Below are 13,298 nucleotides of genomic sequence, written 5' to 3' on the forward strand. Positions count from 1 at the left end.
ATGTTGACCTCGGGAGTCCTGGACCATCCAAGCTGATTCATCATGGCTCCCGAAGCACTTAAACTTGCAAAATTGTTTTTGTGGACTTAGAGCATTGCTGCAGAGTCAGTCTGCTCTGACACACTGGAAAGAAAGATTTTGAGTATAAAAGTAAAAAGGAAAGGGCTGTGAAGGTGAGAGAAGAGCAGGGGACGCTGTCTGGGAGAAGTCTGAGGAGAAGAATGGGGAGTGGGTACAACCAAAATCTATTACATACATGTGTGAAATCTAAAAGAATATATACATTTTATACAGTTGAAAGTACCAATGAGCCAGATGCTTTTCTGATATTAATATGGTAGATTCTGAAATTGATCAGTTTGACCTCCGGAACCACATCCTTTCAAATCTATTGGAGTCTCCCGTAAATTCTGAGACTGGCTAATTCTGTCTCAGTGCGGGAAGGCAACTGTGTGGATGGAAGGTTTCCTCATATACGCTTTCATAGTTTACACAGTTGGTACCTGTAAGTACACCAGCTTTTGAAAAGTCCTGAAAGCTGGTTCAGGTGGAAACACTGAATGGGTTGCATTCAATGCACCGCAACTGCCACAGAGGCATAGGAGAAGATAACCTCAGGCTGACACTGGCACCTGCCCTCACTTATACCTCAGGAAAGTGGAACAGGCTATTTTGAGGGAAATGACCTCAGGGCGGTAGTCAATTCTTTTTACCTTTCATTTTTTCCCTCAAAGTTCGTCACGACTCCCGGATTGCCACAAATTACGTTTTCCTGACTTGTCATCTATGAGAGTGGGGAGACCCTGGCAAGTGCATGGGGCCTACTTTCTCCCTGCTGCCTCCATGAACAAGAGACAGTAGCAGCCTCTGTTGCTCCTCAGATGGCTCCATTGCACATCAGGATCACCCCTTTCTCTCAGAGGGAGGGCCGTGTCACCTGTGCAGGTCCGATACTGGGGCCCACAGTCTCACAGGTTCTCAGAGTGGAGCACAAGTGTGGAGAGTCCCGCTGAGGTAGCTTTAAAGCTCTTACCTGGAAAAGCTGCCCTCAGCAAACACATTTGTTGCTCATACATTATCTGTTGGCCATCTACTCATGTGGCCATCTGTCAGTGTGGCACCATGCCTGGTCCATTAAGCCTAGCTGCCAATCAACAGCAAACTGCTGCTGCAGATTGAACCTTCTGGGGACCCTTCTCTCCAGCTCCCCTTGGGAACCATGAGATCACTAGCAGCTTCAATTTCCTGTCCCTTGGAGGTTCCTCAACATGGGATGAGAAAAAGCTTTTCCTTGGAGTCCAATCATAGGTGAGACTCGATATTTGGGAAGAGAGATGGTAAATTTGAGTCTGTACTTGAAATGGGTGGTATCCTGCCTGCTTGCACTGGGGTATAGATCTAACTATGTATTTCTCTCTCTCTCTCTCTCTCTCTCTCTCTCTCTCTCTCTCTCTCTCTCTCTCTCCCTCCCTCCCTCCCTCCCTCCCTCCCTCCCTCTCCCCTCGCCATGTCTATCTATTGGCTCTATATCCCCCTCACATTTATAGTGAGTGTAATGAGGTAGAGAAAAGAGACAACCAGTCATCTACACCATCCATGATAAATTAAATGTTTCTGTTTCCCTCTCATATTTAAATCTGAAATGTCACCACAAGCCCGTGTTTGAACATTTGATCTCCAGCTGAGGACATCCTTTTGGAAGGCTATGGAAGCTTTAGGAGGTTAGCCTTAGACGTTAGATGTAGGTCACTAAGAGTAGGCCTCCGGCTATCACCTTACCCTGCTTTCTGTCTGGCCCTGTGTACCCGCATTGTCACCCACTCCTAGTGTCATAATTTTAGCTGCTCCATCCTGGTTTTCCTGCCACATTTCCTGAGTCCCTCTGAAGATAACTCTTTCCTCCCTTGAGTCATTTCTGTCAGATTCTACGGCAATACTCCTCTCTAGTTCTGTGCGGAGTTTGCAGGAGCCAATGGAGTTTCAAGTGTCATTACAACTTGCTATCTAAGGCCCATGCTCATCCCTTGTGATATTTCAGGTCCCTAAGGATGCTAGAGTGAGCAGAAGTAGAAGATGCTCCGGAGTGTTGGAGTGATGTGGAGACAGGCATGTGGTGGAGTGTCGAGAAGTGTTCAGAAAAACAGTAGACATTTCCTTATAGAACAGTTCATTGAAGGGAATGTGATGTGTTTGTTCACAGTATAGTTCGGTGCCAGGCATCATTCTATGCTATTGAGAGATACTGCGAAGTATGAAGGCAGGCTCTCTGCCCAAACAGATTTTTCCTTCTCTCAGGGAATATGGAAAAAAATCCCAAATGGATGTGATGGTTCCTATGAAATCAACCTTCTCTAGCCTTTTCTTGATCTTGTGGATAATAACGAAGTAGAGGAAACTTGCAAACATAGATTAGATAAGACTTTCTCATCTGGATTTTCTGAGTGGTTTCCAAATAAACACACACACACGCACGCACGCATGCACACACACGCAAATGCACACCCCAATCTACACTCACATGTACAGACCTCTTGCACACAGAATGCCCTTAAAGTGCACATTTATCTTTTTACAGAAATCTACAGTTGGCCAATGAGACCTAATGATAAATACGATGATTCCCCAGTTTTATTTTTCTGTTGCTGTGGTAAAACATTGACCAAAAATAACTTGGGGGCAAAAGGGTGTATCTGCTTGTTTCCCTTGGCTTGCTCAGTAATCTTTTTTATATCTCCCATGACTGCCTGTCCAGGGGTGGCACCACCCTTGGTGGCCTGGCTTCTCTCACACAAATCTTCAATGACCCACAGAATGCCCATAGGGCAATCTAATGGAGGCGATTCGTCAAGTAAGGTTCCCACTCCTCCAGTGACTTTGTGTCAAGTTGACAAAAATTAACCAGCCCATTGGCCTTGTAAAAAGTTCAGAGACACCCCAGTTTGTTTAGGGAGCTTATTAGGTTCTAGTGCCTGAGGTAAAAGCATCTGAACATTTGTTGTTGTTGCTGCTGCTGCTGCTGACTCTTTTCTGCATCTGGGAAAGAATTGTGGCTTCTGGTCCTGTCCTCTCTACACTGATCTTGGAATATCTCAATGATGAAGAATCAGGATGTCTAAGGCAAAATGGAGGAAAAGGAAGAAGATTATACATGAGTTCCACAATTCCATCTACCTTAAGGATTGTACAACCCATGGAACACTCCAGAATATGAGGAACTTCACTCAGGACAACAACTTTCTATGGGATGGTTGGCTGAGCCTCCTCACTAGAGTATGAGGACCACTCTGAGATGGCTTACCAGCAGACCAGTATGGTGGTGAGTCTTAGTGGATGCTTCTCATCACAGCCAGAAGAGGACAGAAGGAAATGACCGCGACGTTCTGCACAAGGAGTAATCACCTGCAGAAAAGCATGTAAGACCTGGAATTGAAGTTGCCTCTATTATGCCGAGATGGGAACAGACGAGGGGCCTTAGACAGCTTGTAGTGTGGATGGTAGCACATACTTCCTGATAAGCCCCTTGTCAGTCACAGCCACCAGTATATCAACACCTACAGCACAATGGGTACTCAAGAATATTGACGGGATGAATGGATGGATGAAGGGTGAGATTTTTCTGCCCCTCATGAAGTAAATCTGGTAAGAATGTTGTTGGCATTGCTCTTCCTGTGGCACAGGAATGGGTAGTACTCATGGTAGTGGGCAGGAGGGATATGATTTGATTCATGATTCCAGGCCTGGTTGCAAAACCTCAGCGTGAATCAAATTGCCAAATGATACAAAACGAGGTCTACCGTGTTTGAGAGCATGAAGAGGCAAAGCCCCGAAAGCTTCATTTTATACCACCTGTCTGAGACGCTCATTGATAATGAGCATCAAAAGATTGAAATGTATGCATTAGTTTACCAAGGTCCGGCTGGAACGGGACCTCAAAAGGTTCAGAATTTATTCTAAGAAAAGGGCTGGGATGGGCGTTACTGCTTTAACAGACAGAAATTTTTGAAAGTAGCTTCAACATCCCACAATATTGACTAGCGAAGAAAATTGGGGTCTTTTCACATCCTGGAATACCATGCAGCTATCGAAAATGTCTCTGTAGATACATATTTGTTATAATAGGCGTGTGCGCATTGAGTAGCGGTAGACTAGACTACAGATAACAGAAAAGAAGATTGTATGGCTGTAAAACTCATACTTTATTTTTATTTATGTTTTTGTGTATTCAACTTAGAATACTTTCTGGATCTAAGGACAACCACCTCCTTAGGGATGATGTGGCCTTTGAAGGTTACTGTGCTGTGAGGACTCTGCCTCTTTTAGGACTTCATGGCTAGGTCAATGCCATTTTCAGGAGAATGGGCTCCCTATAAAAAAGTGAGGTTGGCCCCTTTTGTTTTTCACGCTTACCTCCTCTAGCCATTCTATGCCCAGCCATGGTATGAAGCAGAAATTAGACCTCATCATATACTTGGACTTAGAACTTTAATCTCGGTCTTTCCAGTTTCAGGACTGTATGAAACAACCTTCTTTCTGTTAACTGCGAATGGTCTATTCTAGAATATGTTGTCATGGCAGCACTGGATGGATGTAGTGAACATCTCTCTAATGTGAATCTGGAGCTACCATTGGGCTAGTCCTTCTAGAACAGGGTTTCCAGAGTTCTGTTTGGTGAGAAATTCAGAGTCCTCGGCACCCAGGAGCCATGAAGAGCGGTGTGCATGAATGTCTACTGTGCCTTTTTTTTCCTGCTCCAAGAGAACAAGTTTGTTTTTCCCTGAGTTGAGAGTCGTTCTACTTTGGATGGTATGTGGAAACTCAGGTAGTGCTTTGAAGACTCCAGACAAGGGATGAGTCTGGGATTCTGGAGGGCCATGGCTTTAAGTTGGTGATTCAAATCCTGGTTGAGAAGCATGCACACGCGCACGCGCAAGCGCACACGCAAACACACACTTATGCACATACACGCCCGATACAACAAATATTGAATGATAAACATAATGAACAGGATGAACCAGATTTATTTTAGACTCTCCCAGCACATTTCCATGTATAACCCTGTGTGTGAGCTCAGAGTCACCCGGAAGTGCTTGTAAATATTTTCTTTGCAAGTCCTTATTTACAGCCCCTATGGAAGTGAGGCAGCCTTTGCTCATTCCTATGGACCCCAAGGCAAGAACACACCACCAGTCTTACAGGAGCACTCAATCCAGTCACATTGGATCGGTGAACATCACTTCAGTCCCAGCTTTGCAAGGCCACGGCCCCAAGCCAAAGTAACTGGCCATATTGTCTGGGATTACTTCAGGAAGGAGATTCTGGGGAACTTGTGGAGTATGAGAACCAGGGGATCTTGCAGGACTGAAGTCAGTACAGAGAAATAGTCAATGTCAGACAGGAGAGTCCTGACTCACTAGGAAGGAGAGGTAGATACAGAATGCCCCTCAGGGAGTTCATAGCAGTTTATCAGTGTATATGTCTACAAGACAATTCACTCTTTGCTGGTTTTAAACATAGATGCTTAGATTTTTATTTTCACTAGGAGTGTTTAAAGCTAACACAGGAGTTGTGAGAGTGATTTATTAGGGAATTTTTTTTAGGTCATAAGAAGTGGCCGATGACTTGAGTGAACTATCTTATATGGGAAATTTTTTTGAAAAAACAATAAACAGGGGTACCCTGTAACCCCTAGAGTGAAAACCACAGTAAAGGCTAAAAGGCTGGGTCTAGGAACAGGAAAGCCGTGAGTCTGATGAGCCTGTCTTCCCTGATTGCTGGAAGGTTAATGGATTCTTTTTGGCTCTGCAAAATGCTTACCTCTGCCGCTCCTTGCATCTATATTATCCAACAGTCTCATCAAGGGAAATGAGATGATGCCGTATCTTCATGTTCCAAGGCAAAACAGAACGGAAAATGGTTGCCCCAACTTAGGTCAAGTGCTTATCTACTGTCTGAAGAGCCATGATTGAATGACTAGACCATGTGGTAGTTAGACTTTAGTCTCCTGGAAAATAAAATAAGAACATATTCCACAAGAGGGAATGAAGAGTAGACAGAAATGATTAGCGGTGTCTCTGATACATTCACCCAACAGGGGAAGCAAAAATGTTAAGCACAAATCCTAGATAGACGATTCCAGGAAGACAGGAGTCTGTGTGCCATGGCCTTTCCATGACTTCTCTATTTATTTCTTCCCTACTTTTCTAATTACTACCAGCAGAGCAATCAATATAAGGTTATCAACAATGGGGACAAGTTAATTAAGATGAGAAAATTAATCAGGTAATTAAGTGGCCTTTTCCCAGAAGGTGACCCTGCCAAGGTGTTTGTGACATCAGGTCACATCAACTTGCCTCTATGCTAGACAGAGAAACCATGGTAACTGTGGATCATGCCAGTCTGAATCAAAAGTGACACTGATCTCATTAGAGGGCACTTGATTTCTCTGGTAAGTGGCAAGTTAGTACATATTCCAATTTACATTTTCACAGCCTATCTCAATCTCACCAAACCTTTTTTTCTAATGGCAGACATAGACATTAATAAGCCATTTTTTTTTTCAATTTACTCAAGAAACTCCAGTCTGGCCCAGTTGTTCCAAGTTTGAGACTTCATATTACAGACTCCCTTGCAGCTAGGAAATAGCAATGTGAGTAGGCGGAGATCATCAAATGGTTCTTCTGTGGTTCCGTGAAGAAGTGGACCCTGTCTGAGGGCATGTTCTTTCTATTTCTGCTTATGTATTTTACAACTTCCATTTGGTTCTTTAAAAAATAATTGTCTATTTGTTCACTGAAAGTTTCTATTTCTCTCTTATGTGTTTCAAGAAAATTTGTGATTGCTGAAGTATTTTTATGATGACCACTTTAAAATCCTTCTCAGATAATTCCAACAACTGATTCAGCCTTAGGGTTTGTTGATTATCTTTGCTCATTCAAACTGTGATTCTCCTGGGCTAAGAGGTTCCTCATATGGTGCATTTTGATTGTGCCCTGGACATCTTGGTTATTACGTCAGGACACTCTTGACTCTGCTCTAATCTTTGATTTTCCCAGTCAGCCACTCTGTGACAGCTTTAGCTCAGAAGTCCTGCTTAGTATTGTGGTCTATGGTTCCTGTAACAAGTTAATTCTCAGAGTGAATGCAGTATTGTTTTGATCTGCTGCCCATCTAGTGTTGTTGGACTTCCACAGAACGCTAGGGAGCTGAAAGAAAGGAGAAAGGGGTTTTCCTAACCCGTAGAGAAGAAACATGTAGCAGAGGAGGACAATTCCAACTCTGTGAAGAAGGAGAGCATGTTTCTGGCTGATTACTTTTTAAACATTTTTTTTTAAAAATCTAATTACACATAATCGTACACATGGAGAAAGCATGCAGTCTAGTATTTCAGTACAGAGACACTAAGTGTAGTGATCAGTTCAAAATAATTAATATATCCACCACCTTAAATATCTGTCATCTTGGTGTGGCAACATGTAAAATCCTCCCTACTAGCTCTTTTGCAATATTCAATTAATTGTTGTCAACCATCATTACTGCATTGTAGAACATTAGAAGTGGGGGGAGGGGAGAGAGTCCAGAAAGAAAGAACATAGAAAGACGGGAGGTAATTATTTAAGAAATTGTGCATGAAAATTTCCAAGAACTGCAGGGCATTAATCATCAGAATGAAAGACCCCAACAAATTCTAGCATATTAAGTAAAGAGGACACACGCGCCCACGTACATACACACACACACACACACACACACACACACACACACACACACAGAAGTACACACATCTACCTCCACACACAATTCCACATATATACATACATACAGACAGACACAAATATATGTAGACACATACCAGTCCCTACACAAAATGTAAATTCACCCCTAACAAATACATATACATGTACATACACACAGAGAGACACAAATACACACACACACACACACACACACACACACACACTCAGGCTTGTTTTGAGATTTTAAAAACTAAAGTGGACTAGGGATGTAGGTCAGCAGTAGAGCATTTGCCTAATGTGCAGAGCTGTGGGTCTGATGCCCATTACTGACCAATGCAGAGCCTTTAAAAATAGAAGGTGAAGAGCCATTCCTTTATCCAGCTGCACTCCTGTTCCCATTAACCATCCTCTTCCCATCCCTTTTCCCCTTCCTGGGCTCTGGTAATTTCTGTTCTAATTCCTGCCTCTATGAAATCAATATTTTATATTACATTTAAGTGAGAACAAATGCTCTTCATCTTCGTGCTCTTAACTTATTTAATTTGACACAATAAACTCTATTTCTATCCATGTTGCCACAAATGGCAATTCCGTCTTTTATGGGTGAGCAGGATTCCAGTGTGTGTACGCACAGCATTTTCTTTACAAATTCCTTTATCAGGGAATACTTTAATTCCACATGTTGGCATTGTTAAAAGTGGTCTGCCACTTATTTTTGGTAGCAAAAGACCACAGAAGCCTGCTCCTGTGGACTAGGACACAACACACCAGCTTTAAGTAAAATGTCACTGTATTTTTTTATCTAAAAGGAAAAATTCTATCTTGCTCCAGCCATTAATATTTGTATTTTCTGTCATATGTGGAGGTAGTTACCAATTGAGAAGGGAAGGAAGGAAAGGATGAAAGAAAGAAGGATTAAAGAAAGAAGGAAGGGAAAGTGAAAGAAGGAAGGAAGGAAAGGGAGGGAGGGTACTACTGACTGTAGTCTCCAAAGTTGCTTGGTTCCTGTCTCCTCCTGAGTAGTCTACCTCTTCCTGTGCATATGACCTGTACCTCCTTCTTGGCTTCCTGCATCCTTGCTGGTAAGTCAGAGACTTTCCAGTAGAAAGCTCAGAGTGCTGGAAGGGACATACACAAACAAATTCACATACACACCCCCAGACTCCAACAAATATGCATATATACCACCACCAACACCCCCACAGAAACACACACAGATATACACACTCACACACCCACACACACCGTGGAAAGGACAGAGTGTTGGAAGAGACAGCATGACTGGGATTAAAGAACTTAGATTCTAGTAAGCTTAAGTCTGACTCCCAGCTTCATCACCTGCTGACTTCACGACCTCATGTGTGTTATTCCAATTACTACTAGAAAAAAAGAAGTAGTAGGTGGCTCACAAATTAAGAGTGGTTGGTGCTCTTTTAGAAGACCTGAACTCAGTTCCTAGCACTCATTGGGTGGCTCCCAACCACTGTGACTCCAGCTCAAGGGGATCCAATACTCTCTTCTGGATTCTAAAGACATCTAACCAGATGTACTCATATACACATTGATTTAAATAAATAATCCAGATAATATTAATCATAAATTAATGCTATTACGACTTAAAACTATGTAGCACACAGGGCCTCAGATATGAGAGTTATGATATCATCACGACCATCATCATCTACCCATTGCAACAAGAAAAGTTGTTCTACAAGAAATAAGTCATACAAACCACAGCACAGAAACAATCAGTCATGTATGTAGCATGCTTGCTATGATCTAGACATGACTGGACCTCCTGTGTTGGTTCATTTAAACCACAAGAACCATAGAGGTAGCTGTTATTGTTCCTCCTTATAGTCAAAACAATCATCCATCCATGCATGGATGAAGATACCCAGAAGGCACACACTGGGCTCTTATTCTACTCTGTGCCTGTTCTCCACTAGGCACTTCTGATGACTAATCTTGGTCGTCAACTCCTTGACTAGATTTGGAATTAACTAAACCCAAGCTACTGGCCACTTCTGTGAAGGATTTTTCTTAATAAGGGTATTCAAAGGAAAAGATGCCCTGAATCTGGGCCATTCTTGTGGAAACCCACAAAAAAAGAGACATGGGAGAAGGAAGCTCTGATTTTTTCTCATTTGTCCTCCATTCTTGCCAGCAACTACATCTACTTTGTTGCTGCAGCCAGGATGCAGTCCAGCATCTTTGGGATCCAATATAGACTGAAACCCAGCAGCTCTCTAGGAATCCTTATGGACTCCAATGCCAGATTGGGATGTGAACTGAATGACTACTCAATTTTCAGCTTTTCTTTTGTGAGTCAGCCATTGTTAGACTACCCAGACTCTAAGCTACTCTAATAAATCCTACATATATGCATCGATTCAATCAGTTCTGTTTCTCTGACTAACCCACCACTATTTACACAAAGACAGCCATGACATCTACAACAGCTAGTGTCAATGCAAGAGGTCCATGGGGGAAAATGTGCCATCAGCATGTGGAGGCATGTGCGTATGAAGTAAGCTTTGGGGTGCACCAGACAGAAGACGGTTCATTCCAGAGGAACAGAGGCTTTAGACCCACAACCCTGAAGGTTCGTTCTACAATGTCTCCCTACAAAGTCCATTCTCTAATAGAATTTCCCTGTTCTACTGTGGCAAAGAAACGTGTCTTCACATACACAAAACAGCAGCCCCTCCGTATCCATGCAGGGCTGGTTCCAAGGACCCCTGAGGATACCCCATCCTGGAATCCTCTAATTCTTCATTTAAAATGTCACCTAGGTATTCACTTCTGGAGACTTTATAGTGTGTCTAAGTTACGTGCCACGTCTGATACAGTCTAAGAGTTCTGTAAATGTCTTTAGGGGATAATGACAAGAAAAATGTTTGAGCAGGCTCAGTATAGATACTGTCATGGCAGTCACGTAGGGCTAATTATTATGTCACTAATGACATAGCATTTTCTTGAAAAAGGTTCTTATTTACAATCATGGCTATTGCATAGGAAGGATACCTCTTGTATTCAGCGGTCACAGTCCAATCTCAGGTAGGTACCACCCATAGGACGTGAATTTGTTCGTACTACAAAGAAAAGAGCTATTATGGAACCAAGGTTCTCCTGTTCGCATCCCCTTCACGAACACAGATCTATTCATGCTTTTATTTGGTCCTTGTGTTTCCTTATGAGGAGTCGCTGACAACACTGAGATACAACGTCTTGTTAAATCAGAGGCATCACTGCTTCTACGCCCCTCCCCACCAGAAGTATAGAACATTCAGGGGAAGCAAACCCTCACTGTCAATCAAACAAAGCAAGTGCTGGTAGAGGGTGGGGCCTCTTTTTCTACAACGTTCCATGTTCAAATAATCGTGCCCACCAAGTTCTGTGTAGCATTTTCTGGCAGGGTGGAAGGTCTATTCATCCATCCCTCATTCTGACAGAAGAGCCCAGTTCTAGAATTCTCTGTGAAGACTGAGCTGCTGCTGGTGGTGACTGAACACTGTGAATGTGGAAATGGATGAGGTCAGCACCATCGCAGGGACACGAACATATATATTTATGTAAGAGGCAGTGAAATTTGTCTGCAATTGAGTTTCTCAGAACTCTCAAATCTGTTGTTTAGTGGTTTGAAGCAGATGTTGAAAGGTTTATCCTGGAGTCTGTCTTTATTGATAGGCTGTCTTTTGATCTGCCGCCAAAGAAGAAATCTGGATGTTATTTGGGATTTGGAAATTTCCTTTAAATAAACATATTAGTTAAGTATGTAAATCTGCCTAGCATCACTTCGAGCATATTGCCTGTGTTGAAAACATCTGGGACCCGGTGTCAGCCGACTTATTAATTCACACTTAGTCCCTGCTTTCACCCGGGTTATTGCTGAATATTGTTATCTTGATTGCCTAAGTCAGCGGTGTCTTGACAACAGTTTCAAGTTTCGAGGTTTAAACAGTGACTAGTGAGAAACTCACCAAGCCAGGCTCGTCTGGGTCTTTCAGGATGGATTTTGGAAATTAATTGTTCACAGTTGGGATTATGAGCGTTAGGGGTCTGTGTTATTTCTGTGAACCAGCCAGTTTGTAACTCTGGGAAGGGATTATATTCACTGATAAGTACCGATGTGACGTCATCGATGTAACTCTGGGTCATAAAGCTATAAAGCTCCTCGCTCTCTGGAAGCATCTCTTCCTCTATTTGAAATGATGCTCAGGGGGCTGGGGACTTAGCTCAGCGGTAGAGCGCTTGCCTAGGAAGCGCAAGGCCCTGGGTTCGGTCCCCAGCTCCGGAAAAAAAAAAGAACCAAAAAAAAAAAAAAAAAAAGAAATGATGCTCAGTTGACTTCATCGTTTAAGTGAAAGGCTTACCACTTTTGGTGGTCTATGGTGTAATAAATGAAGTCAGTCATATATTCTTAAGAGTCAGGTGACTGGCACAAAAAACAGCAACAACAAAACAACAACAACAACAACAAAATGAGAGCCTACTGCTTCTCATATGCTCTGGGTGAGAAAATGGACAATATAGGTTGAGGACATACACATGGAGAGCCCTTTAAAGAATAAATACTGTAGCCAAGGATGACAATGGTCAGCACAGTCTTTGGAAAACAGCATAAATCAAGCGCCAAGGCTCAGGAAGCATGACATGCATCTGTGTACAGGTCCCTGTGTATCCTTCCAAAGCTACTAAAAGGCTTATTGTCAAAGGAAGTGGGAGTATAGAAGAAGGAACCAAGGAACTATGGTAGCACATAGTCTGAACTTTTTTCTGTGACTAGGACATGCTATCAGGGTTGAAACAGGAGTGACCAAAGGTCAGACACAAGGTGACAGGTCCCTGGTTCATTGTTATAGTGCACCGATGGCCTGGTTTGTTCAGTATGGAAAGAGCTGAAATAGAAATGAGAAGAACATTCCATTAACACCGGAGTCCCACCCTCCCTTCACAGGGCTCGTAGTGCTCATGTCCTCCCTGTGACTCACCCCACATTTACTTTTGTTCACTGGGCTCAGTGGAAGTGGGATGCCCTGTATCCTGGATTAGCTGGACAGTAACAGAGCTGCCTGCCCTTCAGAGTTGTCAGCAAGGGAAGGAACACCTGTCTGAGGCAGGAAAAGTGGGAGTGAGTAGACAAACTCCCAAGGTGCTTCAGTGGCCTGACACAGATTCACAGCAGCCAGAGGGAGGATTCTCATTGTTAGGCCTCCTCTGCATGTGTTTGTAAGGATACGCTGGCTGGCATGGGGCTGGCCCTCTTGCCTTCAGGATATCTGCTTTCATACTAAATGCACTCAAAACATGAATCCAGTGCTCTGTGGACATGAAGGGAAGGAGTGATCAAGCGGTCTGCTCAGCGTGTAGGAGTGAGAGGTGTAATGTTTGTGGGAAACCGGCAACTACCTGTAGGAGTTGTTGCTCCTTCTCTTGTCACTGTGACAAAGTAACTGACATAAGCAGGGTTGAAAGGTGAAAGGTGCAAAGGACTTATTTGGGCTTACAGTGCCAGGTAATCCAGTCCATCGTGGTCGGGAAGGCAGGGTGGCAGCAGGAGCT

At 43.2% G+C, this 13,298-nt stretch overlaps 1 long non-coding RNA gene across 1 annotated transcript in view; it reads left to right on the plus strand.

Annotated features, from left to right (window-relative positions):
- Window positions 1-1,164: 1,164 nt before the first annotated feature.
- LOC120098523 (uncharacterized) overlaps window positions 1,165-13,298 on the plus strand; it is a 52,733-nt gene continuing 40,599 nt past the window's right edge. The window contains exon 1 of the long non-coding RNA XR_015643554.1: window positions 1,165-1,308. This is a non-coding gene — a long non-coding RNA (uncharacterized LOC120098523). The remainder of the gene's footprint in view (window positions 1,309-13,298) is intronic.

Source organism: Rattus norvegicus, chromosome 19 (assembly GCF_021556685.1).
Source record: "Rattus norvegicus strain SHRSP/BbbUtx chromosome 19, alternate assembly SHRSP_T2T, whole genome shotgun sequence".
Classification (NCBI taxonomy): Eukaryota; Metazoa; Chordata; class Mammalia; order Rodentia; family Muridae; genus Rattus; species Rattus norvegicus.